Raw genomic sequence first — 17,139 nt, forward strand, 5'->3', positions numbered from 1 at the left:
TTGTGGAGAAGGACCGATTCCAGACCTTGGGGGACCTGCGGAAGCAGTGGACTGAGTCTGGAGTAGAAACATCCAGAGCCACCGTGTACAGGCGTGTGCAGGAAATGGGCTACAGGTGCCGCATTCCCCAGGCACACGTCTCTTATCTGCCACACGCTTATATCTCTCACTCATGCTGCCGCATTCCCCAGGTCAAGCCACTTTTGAACCAGAAACAGCGGCAGAAGCGCCTGACCTGGGCTACAGAGAAGCAGCACTGGACTGTTGCATGTCATTCGGAAATCAAGGTGCCAGAGTCTGGAGGAAGACTGGGGAGAGGGAAATGCCAAAATGCCTGAAGTCCAGTGTCAAGTACCCACAGTCAGTGATGGTCTGGGGTGCCATGTCAGCTGCTGGTGTTGGTCCACTGTGTTTTATCAAGGGCAGGGTCAATGCAGCTAGCTATCAGGAGATTTTGGAGCACTTCATGCTTCCATCTGCTGAAAAGCTTTATGGAGATGAAGATTTCATTTTTCAGCACGACCTGGCACCTGCTCACAGTGCCAAAACCACTGGTAAATGGTTTACTGACCATGGCATTACTGTGCTCAATTGGCCTGCCAACTCTCCTGACCTGAACCCCATAGAGAATCTGTGGGATATTGGGAAGAGAAAGTTGAGAGATGCAAGACCCAACACTCTGGATGAGCTTAAGGCCGCTATCGAAGCATCCTGGGCCTCCATAACACCTCAGCAGTGCCACAGGCTGATTGCCTCCATGCCACGCCGCATTGAAGCAGTCATTTCTGCAAAAGGATTCCCGACCAAGTATTGAGTGCATAACTGAACATAATTATTTGAAGGTTTACTTTTTTTGTATTAAAAACACTTTTCTTTTATTGGTCGGATGAAATATGCTAATTTTTTTAGATAGGAAATTTGGGTTTTCATGAGCTGTATGCCAAAATCATCAATATTAAAACAATAAAAGTCTTGAACTACTTCAGTTGGTGTGTAATGAATCTAAAATATATGAAAGTCTAATGTTTATCAGTACATTACAGAAAATAATGAAGCAGAGTTTAGCAAAGCAGAGAGAAAGAAAGCAGAGTTATTAAGCATGCCTGTCAGCCCAGCAAGGAGAAGAGAGAAAGCACAGTTACCTAGTTTGCCTGCCACTTTATGACAAAGCTTGCTGGAGCCAAGAAAATACCTAAAAATTGTTTGGATGCAAGTTTACCCAAGTAAATCTGCTGTTCAACTTTATCAAGGTCTAGACTCAATTTATTCTTTATACCCTAACTCAACTATTCCCCTTTATTTGCTTCGGAGCCTAAGCCTGGGGTTCTGCTGTTTCCAGGTGGGTGCACCATGAAACAAATAGGCCGCACCTCATCACTTGTCATTCCACGAAACCTGGGATGCGACAGGGCCCTGGAGGCCGGCACGTTGTACAAGGGCCAAAAAAACTTTGCATACTCAGAAAGCAGGCCAGATGTAAAAGAGGATGTGCAGAGAGAAGACCTTTGGAGAGTTGCTGTCTCCAATGCCACATGTTATGGTGCCTAGGCAAACTTGAAGAGCTGATTAATCAAGTGCATTTGAGAAAATATCCACATCCTGCAGAGGACACCATGGAAGTGTACATTGTAAGTACAGCAACCTGTCCAAAAAAGGTGCAGAGTATAGTCTGACATTAGGGTCCGTCCTGAGGTTGTGTTAAGGAAAGAGAAATGTTACACCCCATGCCTGTATGCTTGTGCAAGATTCAGCTAGAGAAGTGCAATGTGAGGAGAATTTATTTTAAAGAGACGGTTTGGCATATAAACTACCATTGTAGCCATGTAACCTGTAAGATCTGTGGAAAGTGCATTTGTATAATATACAGCTGTAACTCTGCTAGGTCTGTATGCCAGTATATGCATCCTGTACTTGACATAATTAAACTTGAATCTTCAGTAAATATTTGTTCTACTGCAAAATTTACTCATCATTGCCTCCTCCACCGCTACACAGGACCCTGCCTTTTACCCTACAATTTGTCACCATCAAGCACACCCCAGATCACCATCAGGCAGGAGAACCCCAAGACAAGGGTGTGCCCTAAAGAGAGGAAAATGTACACCCTTCTCATCTCTGCACTGCTCAGGGGAGCATTAGTGTGAGTACCAACTATAACCACCATTCTTGCTACTGTCATTCCTATCCTGTCCTCTACTCCCATTTCTAGGCATTGAAGACAAATTAGAAGACTGTGTTCACATAGTCAGTGTTTGATTAAAGATTTCCATCAGTTATTGTGAGCCAAAACCAGGTGTCGGTCAAAATCACAGAACAGAATCTTTCCATAAGGGCTCATGCACACAAACGTATTTTCTTTACGTGTCCGTTCCTTTTTTTTTTTTGCGGACCATATGCGGAACCATTCATTTCAATGGGTCCGCAAATAAACGGAAGTTACTTCGTGTGCATTCCGTTTCCGTATGTCCGTATTTCTGTTACGCAAAAAAATAGAACATGTCTTATTATTGTCTGCATTACAAACAAGGATAGGACTGTCCTATTAAGGGCCAGCTGTTCCGTTCCGCAAAATACGGAATGCACACGGATGTCATCCGTATTTTTTGTGGACCGCAAATTACATACAGTCACGTGCATGAGCCCTTATAACTTATCTCTGTGTAGGATTAGCAATTAGACTTTTACGTTTCCCATAATCCCTTTAAATATATTAATTTATAAGATTTATGTCTTCTGTTGCAGCACATGTAACTCCGGAATGAATGAAAAACTCTATCATGCTTTTCACAGCCTTATCTTAAAAAAAATATTGAAATGTTTTAGCATTCTGGATGTAGTTTGTGATAAAATATTTCATTTATAATCTCTACTTTCAAAGTAAGATGGTATTTTCTGATATTTTCGTATTTAGTTGCTCGTCTGTGATTGGTTTCTTCATAATTTCGCTTCTATTTTTTATCATCTAATTTTGTCATCGCTTTCCGAATCTCCCCTTTTCACACCGATATCAACACTTTGCAAAATTTATAACCGGTTCTGCAGAGGGAAACATGTAATGCTCTTCTGAGTTTCCTCCGTGCAACAATTGATGGAACATATCCTTCAGAAGTTACAGAAGCAAGAACCTTATTAATGTTAGCTGTCTGACAAATCAATTATTCATGCTTTAATCTTCTTGGAGGGACCTTTACCGCTCCATCTTGTTCTCGGAATGAAAGTGTATGATGTATTTTGCAGGTGATTCCATGCAAGGGAGGCAGCAATCATCAAAAAGAGTATTTTAGATTCAGGTAGAAAACAATGAAGTATGTAGGTCTATTCTTAGGATTGGATGTACAGTTTTGAGCTCCTAGTGTTTATTTTACACTGCAGACATTACGTTATCTGCTGGGTGCGTATTATATCTCTGCTGGAAATACAGTAAGAACCTGAAAGTTAACTCATTCACTTCATAGGTAATGCTGAAATCAGTTTTATCAGAAAATTTTATTTTTATTACAGTATGTAAAATGTAATTGCTGCATAGAATTGATAACATTGTCTCAAATAATTGAGAGTAATTTAACATTTGAAATATACATTTGTTTACTGTCTACAAAACGCTATATTATTAGGCTTGAAGGCCTTTCATAAGTTTTTTTTAAACCTATTACCTTATACGGTAAGTTGTCCACCTGATGCAGATGCTCAACTTTTTTTTCTGATAGACCTTCTCCACTGCTTTGCCCCTCTTTGTTTTCTGGCGCCAAATATGTAAATTAGTACTATCGGTACAGGGAGTAGGAGACGTCAGCTCTGGAAAGTGGGCGTCTCCTTCTCCCTGGCCGTGATTCTGTCCAATCACAGCGGACCGCTCCGCAGCCAGAGAGAAGACGTGCTGTTCTCATGAACAGCGTCGGACTCTTCATAACTTCGGCGGATCCTCCAGATTCCTTGCTGTCTTATATTTAGACCATTTTATAGACCTAAAACAGGCTTAGAAAATTTTAGACATGGCGTGAGCAGGATAAAGTTGCAGATGGCGGCGCAACTAACCGTTGCTCCGCCATCTGCCCAGAAATACGCCTAATATCGGCATATTTCAGTATAATAAATTACTCCAAAAGTGTGCCTCAATGCTGTTCATTAAGACCATTGCATAAGTTGTTATATTAATATTTTAAAAGGATAGGGCACTTTAACCAGCAAATATTTAGTCATTTCCTAACTGTCAATGGTTATTTGCTGTAGAAATCCTTCATAAAAGTTTGTACCAGCAAAAAGAGAAAATTTTGAGGGAAATGCCTGTACTGAGGGAGTATTGTTATAGGTGATATGTGCTTTCAAAGAAAATACATGTAAAATAATGAAATATAGTCCCTAGGAAAGCAATGAATGTACAGCCTTGACAGTTTCACAGAGTTCCGAAATAAATGGTACCATACATTGCTGGTTCAATACTATACAGTATCCAGATGAATAGTCCCAAAAAGTGGAAATGATAATGATGACTTAGGGCCCTTTCACACTTGCGTTGTCCGGATCCGGCATAGAGTTCCGTCGTCGGGCTCCATGCCGGAAGAATCCTGATCAGGATTATCCTAATGCATTCTGAATGGAGAGAAATCCGTTCAGGATGCATCAGGATGTCTTCAGTTCCGGAACGGAACGTTTTTTGGCCGGAGAAAATACCGCAGCATGCTGCACTTTTTGCTCCGGCCAGAAATCCTGAAGACTTGCCGCAAGGCCGGATCCGGAATTAATGCCCATTGAAAGGCATTGATCCGGATCCGGCCTTAAGCTAAACGTCGTTTCGGCGCCTTGCCGGATCCGACGTTTAGCTTTTTTAGAGTGGTTACCATGGCTGCCGGGACGCTAAAGTCCTGGCAGCCATGGTAAAGTGTAGTGGGGAGCGGGGGAGCAGCATACTTACCGTCCGTGCGGCTCCCCGGGCGCTCCAGAGTGACGTCAGGGCGCCCCAAGCGCATGGATCACGTGATTACATGGAACACGTCATCCATGCGCACGGGGCGCTCTGACGTCATTCTGGAGCGCCCCGGGAGCCACACGGACTGTAAGTATACCGCTCCCCCGCTCCCTGCTCCTACTATGGCAACCAGGACTATGGCTGCCATAGTAACACTGAACGCATTTTGAAGACGGCTCCGTCTTCAAATGCTTTCAGTACACTTGCGTTTTTCCGGATCCGGCGTGTAATTCCGGCAAGTGGAGTACACGCCGGATCCGGACAACGCAAGTGTGAAAGGGCCCTTATGCTCAGGATAGGTCATCATTATCATGTTCACTGCCTGCAGAGACACTAAAATGAAAACAAAATACATTGTATTGGTAAATATTCATTAAGAGCGAAGAAACACCCATAGTAACATATTACATAAGTCTGAAAAAAGACATTTGTCCATTCAGTTCGGCCTGTTATCCTGCAAGTTGATCCAGAGGAAGGCAAAAAAAAACCTGTGAGGTAGAAGCCAATTTTCCCCACTTCAGGGGAATAAAAAAATCCTTCCTGACTCCAATCAGGCAATCAGAATAACTCCCTGGATCAACGACCCATCTCTAGTAACTATAGCCTGTAATATTATTACACTACAGAAATACACCCAGGCCCCTCTTGAATTCCTTTATTGTACTCACCATCACCACCTCCTCGGGCCGAGAGTTCCATAGTCTCACTGCTCTTACCGTAAAGAATCCTTTTCTATGTTTCTGTACAAACCTTCTTTCCTCCAGACGCAGAGAATGTCCCCTCGTCACAGTCACAGTCCTGGGGATAAATAGATGATGGGAGAGATCTCTGTACTGACCCCTGATATATTTATACAAAGTTATTAGATCTCCTCTCAGTCGTCTTTTCTCTAAAGTGAATAGCCCTAATTTTGATAATCTTTCAGGGTACTATAGTTGCCCCATTCCAGTTATTACTTTAGTTGCCCTCCTCTGGACCCTCTCCAGCTCTGCTATGTCTGCCTTGTTTACAGGAGCCCAGAACTGTAGACAGTACTCCATGTGTGGTCTGACTAGCGATTTGTAAAGTGGTAGGACTATGTTCTTATCACGGGCATCTATGCCCCTTTTGATGCAACCCATTATTTTATTGGCCTTGGCAGCAGCTGCCTGACACTGGTTTTTGCAGCTTAGTTTGCTGTTTATTAAAATTCCTAGATCCCTTTCCATGTCAGTGTTACCGAGTGTTTTACCATTTAGTATGTACGGGTGACTTGCATTATTCCTTCCTATGTGCATAACCTTACATTTGTCAGTGTTAAACCTCATCTGCCTAAGCCTCCAATCTATCCAGATCCCTCTGTAGTAGTATACTGTCCTCTTCAGTGTTAATTACTTTACACAGTTTAGTGTCATCTGCAAAAATTGATACTTTACTATGCAAGCCTTCTACAAGATTGTTAATAAATATATTGAAGAGAATAGGGCCCAATACTGACCCCTGAGGTACCCCACTAGTGACAGTGACCCAATCTGAGTGTGTACCGTTAATAACCACCCTCTGTTTTCTATCAATGAGCCAGTTACTTACCCACATACAGACATAACAGGCAACCTTAGCTAATGATCTCTCATAAATCTGTATAATATATATATAAGATTATATGAGTGCGGAACAATAGCCCCGAGGGTGGCCTGACGTGCACAGCATCATCGTAATCTATGATGCTGTATGCTCTCGTGCTCTCGATCAATTCCGCATCGGGACATATGGCCTGCTCACAAACGGTATGTCTCGCAGGGCATACGTTCGTGTGCAAGGGCCCTAACCCCATTTAAAAGAAAAATCCAAACAGTGCCAATATAAATAATGCAATACAGAGCCTGAAAATAGTGTCATATAGCACCCACATAGTGCTAATATAAGTACGCATTAGTGTGTTTCCTATGCAGGCTGCTCTGAGTGAATTTACAGAGTATCTGTCATCTGACAGATTTTCTGTAACCCTTCTTTTCTTCACAGGGGAGAGCACACTGTCTCTCTCCCTCCCTAGCAGAGGTCCTCTCTCCACCCTCTCCCCCTCAACAGGATGGCCCAGTGGTGCCATCTGCTGTCACTCTGCTTGAAATGGCAGACATAACCTCTTCCATGCCATGGTCCTTAGGGACCGCTGTATGGAAGGGGTTAACCAGCCGGCCACTGCTCTGTCATGGGAGTGGCCAGATGGTTGAAGGGTTACCTAATGGAGCTCCCTCCCTTTAGGCCACAGAGTGGCACAATGACAGAGTATGGAGTTGGCAGCATTATGAGGAGACCACAGACTGCCACAATGACAGAGTGTGGAGGTCGCGGCAGCAGCAGCATGAGGAGGCCACATAGTGGCAAGGTGATATAGTATGGATAAGGCAGCAGCAGTAGCATGAGGATACCACACAGTGGCAAGGTGAAATAGTGTGGATACGGCAGCAGCAGCATCAGTATACCACAGAGTGGAAAGATGACATAGTGTGGAGATGGCAGCAGCAGCAGCAGCATCAGGATACCATACAGTGGCAAGATGACATAGTGTGGAGATGGCAGCAGCATCAGGATACCATACAGTGGCAAGGTCACATAGTGTGGGTAAGGCAGCAGAAGCAGCATCAGGATACCACAGAGTGGAAAGGTGACATAGTGTGGAGATGGCAGCAGCAGAATCAGGATACCACAGAGTGGAAAGTTGACATAGTGTGGATACGGCAGCATCAGTATACCACAGAGTGGAAAGATGACATAGTGTGGAGATGGCAGCACCAGGATACCATACAGTGGCAAGGTGACATAGTGTGGAGATGGCAGCAGCATCAGGATACCATACAGTGGCAAGGTCAGATAGTGTGGATAAGGCAGCATCAGCTACCACAGGGTGGAAAGGTGACATAGTGTGGAGATGGTAGCAGCAGCATCATGATACCATACAATGGCAAGGTGACATAGTGTGGAGATGGCAGCAGCATCAGGATACCATACATTGGCAAGGTGACATAGTGTGGATAAAACAGCAGTAGCATCAGAATACCACAGAGTGGCAAGGTGACATAGTGTGGAGATGGCAGCAGCAGCATCAGGATACCACAAAGTGACCCGGTGACAGAGTGGGGCGGTGGGTGGCATTACCAGTACCCACTGACAAAGGTGGCTGAAAGACGGAGCACTTGGCATCAGATGTGTGGTATCAGGCAGGTGGCACCATCAGGAGTAGTGGCTGAGGCAGGTAGCTGGAAGAAACCAGTCTCTTTTGTCAAAGTGCTGGCGTGGCACCATGGATGATCTCGTCTGATGCATCTGGAATTAGTGGGTGGAAATCCTGGCTGATCCACGCCTGATTCATCTTGACAAAAATCAGTCTCTCCACATTTTGGGTGTACAGGCGAGTTCTTGTTGGGGTAACTATGGTCCCCGCCACACTAAACACACACTCTGATGCCACACTACAGGCCGGGCAGGACAGCTTTTTCAGGCAAACTTGGCTATTTGCGGCCACAAATCCAGTTTGGCTGCCCAGTAGTCCAGCAGATCCTCAATGTGGGGTGGCAGGGTGCTGTCCAAGTATGCCACCACCTGCTGGTTCAGGTCCTGCTCCATGTCTACCTGCTGCTGCTGGTGAGTAGTTTCTTCACTATGCGGGTGAAGAAAGCTACTCATCAGCGACTGTAGACTCGGCAGAGGAATATGAGCACAGAGGGCCCCACCCCCCCCCCCCCCCGGTCAGACCTGCGAGAGGATAGACGATGGCGCAGATAGGCAGTGGCCAACTGACTACATAGGATGTCTCTGTATTTGGTTGTCACTACACAAGCAAGTGGGCATGCATCGGGCCATTTGTGCAAGTGACTCGGAGGGACTCTCTGCCTCCATCTCCACTGCATTCTGCCACGGTGTGTCTGGGGTTTCTGTCTCTTCTTCCTCATCGCCCTGTAGCTCCTCTGGCTGCTCCTGCTCCTCTCCTGTCACCTGAGTAGAAAAAACACCCATTTTGCTACACATTGCTTGTGCATTAATGTCCTTCTCCTCCTCCAGTTCAGCCCCCACAGGGCTCATGTGGCCGTGAGGTCTAGGCGCCACGTCTCCAGTGCCCTGACTAGACATTGTTACCAGCATCCAGGGGCATTTCTACAATCTCAAAAGATCCGGGGCCCAAGTCCCAATGAATATGGCCCACTTCTCTAAGTCCCCCACACACACACACACACACACTGCATTTTGCTGTATTTGCTATACAGCAGCACATACCTGTCACATCCAGTGCCTCCAGGTGACATCTTCTCTGATGTAGATCTTCTCTGTCATCATCTTCTCCATTAGGTTCATATAACTTCTCTCAGCAGCGCCTTGTCTCTGCAGAGTATAACACATAGACATCTTAGCTTCCCCACATTTCTATCATCATCCCCCAACCTCATAGTAATAATGCTCCTCATAGTCCCACCAATAGTAATTCCTTTCTAGAATATGTAAGGTAGAGATACAGGCTGCAAGGGAACGCAGACATGCCGGCATCCCCTGGACAGAGACGGGCATAACCTTTGAGAAAAACGCACAAGGACGCAACTTGCCTCCGTGTTCTTGTGTCAGTACTCCCGCCATGGTTTTACAATTTTGGCGTGCAAACATGTGGAAGGGCATATTATAGTCAGGGAGGCCCAGCCCTGGACTCGACATGAGTGAACATTTCAGATAATCAAATGCATTGTACATTTCAGAAGACCATTTAATCAGATCTGGATTTTCATCCAGAGTGGCTTGCCTCAAGACATTGTCATAATGGGAGCAATCAGGAATCCATTGTCTACAGTAGTTTATCATACCAAGGAAAGACAACATTTCTTTCTTGGTGTGCGGGGTGACCAAACCCGCAATAGACTGAACTCTTTCTGCGCTGATTCTCCTTTCACCTTTTGTGAGGACAAAGCCCAAGTATTCAACCTGCATTTTACACCATTGCATTTTCTTGAGTGTCACTTTGTGACCACATCCTGACAACCATTTTAACAGTGATAAACCATCCTGAATGCTGGCCTCCGCTGACATGCTACACAGTAACAAATCATCGACATATTGCAACAGCACAGAACCTTGGGGGGGGTACCATGGTTTTAATGTGGCTTGGAGGACTATGCTGTACACTACAGGTGAATCAGCATATCCCTGAGGCATTCTGCACCAGGTCAGTTGTCGTCCGTCAAAGGAAAAAGCAAAAAGTAGTCTGGTTGCCTTATCAACTGGGATAGAAAAGAAAGCATTCTTCAGATCTATCACACTGAAATAGACAGCGTCTGCAGGAATGGCAGAAAGAAGTGAGGTGACATCTGGGACAATAGGAGCAATAGGCACAATGATATTATTTATTGCCCTTAAATCCTGTACAAAGCGGATAGTACCATCTGCCTTTGTCACTGGATTTACAGGCGTACTGTAGGGTGAAATCACCTCTTCCAGGATTCCCTTTTGTAGGAATTCTTCTATCATTGGCCTAAGTCCATCAAGTTTCTCTTTTGACAGTGGATATTGTTTCTGATATACAGGTGTACTGCCCTCTTTGATGGTTGCTTTGTATGGTGTGCAGTCAATGAATCCTGTATCAGAGTCCCCCTTTGCCCACAATGATGGGTCTATTTCCTCTAATTCTGAGTGATCTTGTAAGTTTGTAAGGATCAGAGGTGTGGGGGTTATTATGGGCAAAGCATCAGAGTATACACTGATGCCATTGTTCTCAACAGTAATTTGCAATTCTAACTTAATGAATAAGTCTCTTCCCAGAAGACTCACAGGACATTCTGGTATGATGCTAAAAGCATGATCTGTAATGTATTCCCTATCAATGGTTTCTACTGGTAAGGAATCTGTTCTATATGTCCTTGTCAGTACCCCATTTATTCCCATAGAGGGCACACTCTTCCTTAAAGGCCCTTTGTACATTGAACTGTTTAACACACTAGAAGTAGCTCCACTGTCTACCATAAACCCCACTTTTCGTCCTCCTATTCTAAGTAGAATTACTGGTGTGTCCTTCCAATGTGTAGTGACCTGTGTGAAAGTTGGGGCGTGTCCCTCCGGGCATCCTCAGTATAAGTTTTGCTGATGCCAATCTAATGGGAATCTGGGCTGACTCTGTGAACCTTGTCTGTGGTTTATCTGACTTGGTTGATTATTTTGTGACTGAGTATCAGGTTTCTGTGCGTTATAGTCTTGACCTCCCCCCCTTCTTGGAGCTCGGCATTGACGTGCCCAATGTCCTTCCTGTCCGCAGTTATAACAACAATTATTTGGCAATGATTCATGTCTTTCATTGTAGGGTCTGGTATTATTTCTACCCCTCCTCCCCCCCCCCCCCTCTGCCCCTGCCTCTACCACTATATGCGTGTGTGGGGGATGTTGCTCTCCTTATCTCAAAACAACCAGCTGCTTCCTTTTCAAAGAGATGTTTCTCAAAATCGTCAATTGTATCTGAAGTCCATGAAGACACATTTTGCTTCACCGTTAAAATCAACTTATCTGACAAATTATTTATGAATGTGGAGATAATCAAACTATCATTGTCACGCACAGGTAGCCCGGCCTCAGTCTTCCAGCAGTCAATGAATCTTTTCCAGAATTCAGTGACTGTTTCAGCAGATTTCTGTCTGCAGGCCACTGCTACAGGCAATGAAGATTTTAGTTTAAAAACCTCATTCATATGGACCTCAATCTCCTCCCATATTCTTTTCTGACCCTCTTCTGTATTGCATATATAATCTGGAGCATCACCGCGTTGTGCAATCATAGATATGGATTTGACCTTCTCCCAGTCCCATGTTGTGTGTGTTCCTATAATACCATCCAGGATAAGCCTTAAATCTTCCTGTGTATAGTTGCGCCCTCTACAGGCCTTTTTTAGGTATGTAATAGTCCCCAGTGGGGCTATGGAAGGTTTGGGACAATATTTAATAATTTTGTTGAGATCGTCTATTTCTATGGGCTTTTTTACTAAGTGTTGTCCTACTGTCAGAAAGGGAGCGATTACTTGGACTCCCTCTTTCGATTCTTCCTGTTCTGTTTCATCTTTCAATCTACTTGTACTGCGTGTATTATAACTAGTATGCGGTGTGCCAGTGATTGAACCACGCTCCATTATATTTCCAAATGTTGGCGTGGGGGGTCGGTATTTTTCTTCTAGTTTCAATGGTATAACCGCTGTTACAGCATCTTCCTCAATCTGAGTCAGAACTGGGTACAGAGGTACTGTGGGGGTGGAATTATTATAAGGTGGAGGGGATTTTTGACTTCTCTTCTTTGTGCCTACCTCCTGTTCTATTTCATGTAAAGTCCTATCATTTTTGGGACTTTTTAGATTCTTATTCTTCTTGCTATTACCTGCATCATACCAGTGGGGGGCTATTTCCAGCCACTGTTCTCCTCCCCTGGACATGTACTCCATGTCCCAGGAAGGATCAGCATCAAAATGCGGCCAGGCTGTTTTATCACCTAGACATAGTCCTTTGACCATATCCATATGATAAATACTATTATCACCGTTCCTGGGGAATGGATCTGCAGCATCCATTACCTCAGTCCAGCCTGCTAGATTATCTACCCATGGGTTGATCAGGTAATAGTTTGTTGGACTAACACGAGCTACATAGATTTTGCAAGTCTCTCCTGGTTCTGGTTTAGGGATTTTAGTCTTAGACCCTTGTCCTCCCATGTTAGTATTTATAGTTCAAAGAATAAGTGAGACAATCGCCGTCAGGACTGGCTGTGCTGCACTGAAATAGCGCCGACAAGACCTGTCAACTGATCAGCTGATTCGTATCTTAATGTCTCTCTATACTCTTTGGACCCCTATCGACTATTGTTGTTTCGGACCGCCACTTGCGTTCATATTTTCCGGGTCATCAGATTATTCCTAGCCGAAAAATTGGGGCGTCTTGCGGTCCTCCACAGCACAAACAATTTTACACATTAACAGTAAATAACCCAAAATACATCAATTTGACAATAACAGTGGGATATGACCGTACACTTACCACCCGGTCAGTATCTCACACAAACAGATAATCTTATCACTTCTAAAATACTTATACTATATATATATATATATATAAGAGTTAATCCAAGCTTTTAACCTTTCTGTTCCCTGAACAGTATCTCTTAGTACGTACTACAAACGGCATGGGCTCCCGGAGCCTCTTACTGCCAACTTTAGCTCCCTGAGCTATAATTGCGTGTCCCGGACACAGCAATCTACCGAAATCATAAATAGATGGTTCAACTTACTTGATTGAGATTTTGGTCAGTGCCCCCAGGTCCAAGAAGGACAAAAATTGATGTCCTTCACTGTGGACGTGAAGATGAACCTCTCAATCCCGAAAAACGAGCCCCCAGCTGTTAGGGTATAAATAATACGGAACCCTTTACCTTAGTGTCCCTGTAAATGATCTCGGCAGTAAGCTTGGATTAAATCTTTGGACTGGTACCAGGAGGGTGAATGAATGACAAACATGTGTCTTGTTCAAATTCACTCTGTTTAATGGCAGAAGAGCAACAGTAGATATAGGAGGGGTTGAACTTTCTTTACATCCAATCATGTGTTAGCATTTATCACAACCTATAGTATTCATACATATGAGCTCTGCATTAACATAAAGGATGTAGTAGTAACAGCACTTGACCAATTAGGTATGGACACATGGGCCACTATGCATCTAAAATCCTGATGACCTTATAAGGTGAAACTTCCAACTTTTAGGAATGTTTGGGTGTTCTTGAAACCGCTAAGGAAGTTTCTCACATACCAAAGGGGGATGGTGATCTTAAACAGATGTACTGGTCAGCTAAGAGAGACAAGATGGAGTTACCTATATCCCATCAATAACCAGTAAGCCTGTGGAGATAATACTCCAAAGCTTCTAGTGCAATGGAATGTGGAATAGAAGGGTATAATGCTACCACATCTACTGTGAGCCATCTGTAGTGTGGTTCCCATTGTTTGTTATAAAATGACTTAAGGACTTCTGATGTGTCCTTGATGTAACCCGGGGCTCTCCTGACCATGGGCTGTATTATACAGTCCAACCAATTCCCAAGCCTTTCTGATAACGACCCTATACCACTGACTATTGGGCACAGGGGTGGTGGGTTAAGTTTTTTGTGGACTTTGGGAACTGCATGCATGATTGGAGTAATAGGATATTTTACATTCATATAATCATATTATTTTTGTGTTAAGAATGCATAATTTAAACCAATCCCTAAAATTTGCATATATTCTGTTTGATATTTTGCAATGGGATTGCAGGGAAGTTTGATATATGTATCAACATCTCCCAAAATTTTTATTACTTGATTGTAATATACATCTGTGTCAAGGACGACAACCGATCCTCCCTTGTCTGCCATTTTAATTATTATTTTTTTATTATCTGATAGCTCTTTAAGAGTTTTTTTGGGGGATTTGGAGACATTGTGGGATGTGTTGGCGTCCTTCGGAGAATCATGCACTTGTTTTAGTTCCTTCTAGACTAAATCCTGAAACAGATCCATATTTTGAGTACGGGACGTTGTTGGGTAAAAGTGGGGGTTAGATGTTTTAAAACCATACATATTTATAGGATTTAATTCCTGTTCATTTACCCCCTGAAGATCCTCCAGACACGTCAGAGCAAGTTGTTCCTGAAATTCCATGCCTGCATATTGGTTGTGCATGGTAGAAGTGTCCGACGTGTTTGAGGGATATTCAGGGGGATGGACATCAAAAAAGTGCCTGGCTACTGTAAGTTGTCTGATGAATCTATTTATATCCAACAATGTCATAAATAGGTCAAAATTCACACTTGGTACAAAGTTCAAGCCTAGTCTTAACACATGTATTTGTTCTTGCGTTAGAGTCTCTTGGGACAAATTAATTACATTGTTGTTACTTTCTGCTTGAGTTGAGAGCACATTAGTTACCTCCTCTTTTGTCGGGTTGCCATAGAATGTCCTTTTTCTGTGTTTGCTCCCCGCTCTCCGGATTCGTTTTTTGCCGGAGCAGAATAGGAGTTTTTGTTCAATTTATTCTTTCTGTAGTATGAAGTTTTTGGTCTTGTTGTTTTTTCATTTGATCTTTCTTGGGGAAGCTCTTGTGTGGAATCTTGTTATAAATCACTGAGTTCCAGGGTGTCCAGTTCCGATGAAAAGTTCACTTTTGGTGAGTACCCTTGTCCTTTGCCCTTTTTATTTGTTTTTTTCTTTAGAATGGATTTTGGGGTAGAGAATGGGTTCTCCCTTCTGCCCCATTCATATATTTGGTCATGCTTATAGTCATATAAGTCTCTTTGGAATTTTTTATGCTTCATTTCTATAATATGCTCTTCCATTTCTTTGATATTAGCACTTATATTTTTTTGTAGGGTTTCATACTCGACTGAATTTTCAGGTTTGTTTAATTTAAGTTTTAGTGCGTTGATATCTGATTGTAGAGCTTGTAATTTTTCCCCCTCATATCTGACAATGAGTGTCATGAGTTTGATAGAACAGTCCGTAAGTATTTGATTCCATTCAAGTACAAATTGCTGTGAAAAAACAGTAGTTGGAATTTTCTTTATGTGTAATCCTCTGGGGATCATGTTTTTCTCTAGATATTTTACCAATGTGGTGTGATCCCACCAGAGTCTATGTAAATCTCTGTAAGTTAAATACTAAAGTGGATTGAATCTGGTGCTCCAGGTGATATCTATGAGGGACAAGTGTTGCGCAAAGGGGTGGAACCAGTATTATTCCATGCTATTCCCTCTCCCCCCATACGCTTTGGTCAAAAGTGGGAGGGCTTATAGCGCTGATTATACACACTTGACCTCCTATATATACCTGAGAGCACCATACGCACACCACTGTTACGAATAAGAACCTTTCGAAACGCGTCAACAGCCTACACCAGAGAGAATTGAGCCTTGTATTGTCTGTGCACCTTTGACAAATAAAGCCGGAGAACCTGACACTTCTAAAAAGTGAGTGCTGGAGTCTGAATCTTTCTATTATTCCTTTCTAGAATGCCCCCATTAGTAATACTGCCCCCTACAGTGCCCCCAACAGTGATAATGCTCCCCAAAAGTGACCCCATTAGTAGAAGAGCCTTCCAGTATTAATAATACCCTCACAGAGCCCCCAGTAGAACTAGGGACCCCTATTTTTCCCCCAGTGGTAATAAAGCTCTCTACAGACCCTCAGTAGTAATAAAGCCCTCCATAGTGCTCTTAGTAGAAATAAGGCAGATCTATATGTCCCTCCTATAGAGCCCCCAGTAGTAATAAGAACGCCTAATGTCCCCTGAATTTATGATACCCCTACAGTGCCCCCAGTATTTATACTGCCCCCTACTGTTATAATGCTCACCCTGAAGTGCCACCAGTATTTATAATGCCCCCTGCAGTGCCCCCTGTAATTATATTCCTCTGTCCACCATACAGGCCCATGTAAATAACATCACACCATCTCTCCTGCCCCCTCCAAAATACAGTCCTATGTAAATAACATCACTCTCCTCCCTTCGGCCCCTTCAACATACAGTCCCATATAAATAACACTATTTCCCTCTCTCCGCCATAGAGTCCCATGTAAATAACATGACACCATCTCTCCAGCCCCCTCCAAAATACAGTCCCATGTAAATAACATCACCTTCTCCCCAGCCTCCGCCAACATGCAATCTCATGTAAACATCACCCCCTCAACATCCCCCCCACCAGCCACTTTCAACATACAGTCCCATGAACATACATTGCCCCCTCAACATTCAGTCCCATGTAAATAATATCACTCCCTCCCACAGCCGCCATCAACATACAGTCCCATGTAAATAACATGGCCCCCTTCCAAGCCACCTCCAACACATAGTTGCATGTAAATAACATCCCTCCCTTCAGCCCTAACATACAGTCCTAGTTAAATAACCACAACTCCCAGCATTGCTCTGCCTCTCCCTTCAATTACCTCTCCTCATGTAGCAAATCTCACCACAGCTCCTTCCCCCAGGTCCTCTCCTGTTCACTGCCGTCCTCTCCTGCACTGGTCACATGATGGTGACATCATCGCAGGTACTTCTCAACCACTGCATGTTTTGCTGGTCACATGACCTGTGATGTCGCCAAAGGTCCTTCAGATCTTCCAGTGTATTAGATTCTATTGTATTGCTGTCC

The sequence above is a fragment of the Bufo gargarizans genome, chromosome 1, assembly GCF_014858855.1.
Source record: "Bufo gargarizans isolate SCDJY-AF-19 chromosome 1, ASM1485885v1, whole genome shotgun sequence".
NCBI classification, from domain to species: domain Eukaryota; kingdom Metazoa; phylum Chordata; class Amphibia; order Anura; family Bufonidae; genus Bufo; species Bufo gargarizans.